Raw genomic sequence first — 1,041 nt, forward strand, 5'->3', positions numbered from 1 at the left:
GTTATGAACCTTAAACACAAATGTTTTACGAAATCTGAAACTGCCGAACCATTTCCCAAAAAGGAAAGCGTCAGTGTCACGACTGCTGCCTCAAGGGTGCCATGAGTGCCGGTGCCGTGCATAAATGCAGATACAGGCGCCGTCCAGCCACACTTGGGCGCTTCTCATCTCCTGCAGCAGTGGAAGACGGTTTCCTGCATCATGAATCGCCTTATTGTACGTAAATTTAGTTTTCAATGTTGGATAATGAATTATAACTTTAAATGCGGGAATAACAAAGAAATATAGGCATTGTGATCGTGAAAAAATGTATATATATATGTCGATATCATTATAATGAAATAGAAACTTGTTTTTCTCTCTCAGCTTGTGACTGTGGCTGTGGTGGCCATGGCGTATGTGGCAGCGGCTGGTGGAATCTATGGTGGAGGCGGTAGAGGAGGCGGAGGTGGAGGTGGATTCGGCGGTGGTGGAAGAGGAGGAGGAGGAGGTGGATTCGGTGGACACCGGTTTGGTGGAAGTGGAGGAGGATTTGGAGGCAGTGGAGGTGGATTTGGAGGCAGCGGAGGTGGTTTTGGCGGCGGCAGAGGCGGAGGTGGATATGGCGGAAGTGGAGGCCGAGGTGGAGGTGGAAGCGTAAACCGTGGAGTTCTGATCGGCACCGGAAAGCTGTCTGGAGGCGGAGGTGGATTCGGTGGCGGTGGATTCGGAGGCAGCAGCGGAAGTGGTGGATTCGGAGGCAGCAGCGGAGGTGGTGGATTCGGTGGCGGTGGATTCGGAGGCGGTAGCGGAGGTTTCGGCAGCAGCGGATTCGGCGGAGGAAGAGGACGCGGCAGCTACGGAAAGTAAGATGAACTCGGTCGCCTGAGTAGAGTAAATTCTCTACTTAGAAGATGTAATGAAATGCACCGAATACATTTAACAACCTTTCAAGTTTGTTTTACAAATATATCCCCTTCTGTGATCATCACTCCTGAAGATATAGATACCTCTGTCTATTTATGTATATGGTGCGTGAGAATTTGTTTGTATAAGTATGCA

Source organism: Penaeus monodon, chromosome 23 (genome assembly GCF_015228065.2).
Source record: "Penaeus monodon isolate SGIC_2016 chromosome 23, NSTDA_Pmon_1, whole genome shotgun sequence".
Taxonomy (NCBI): domain Eukaryota; kingdom Metazoa; phylum Arthropoda; class Malacostraca; order Decapoda; family Penaeidae; genus Penaeus; species Penaeus monodon.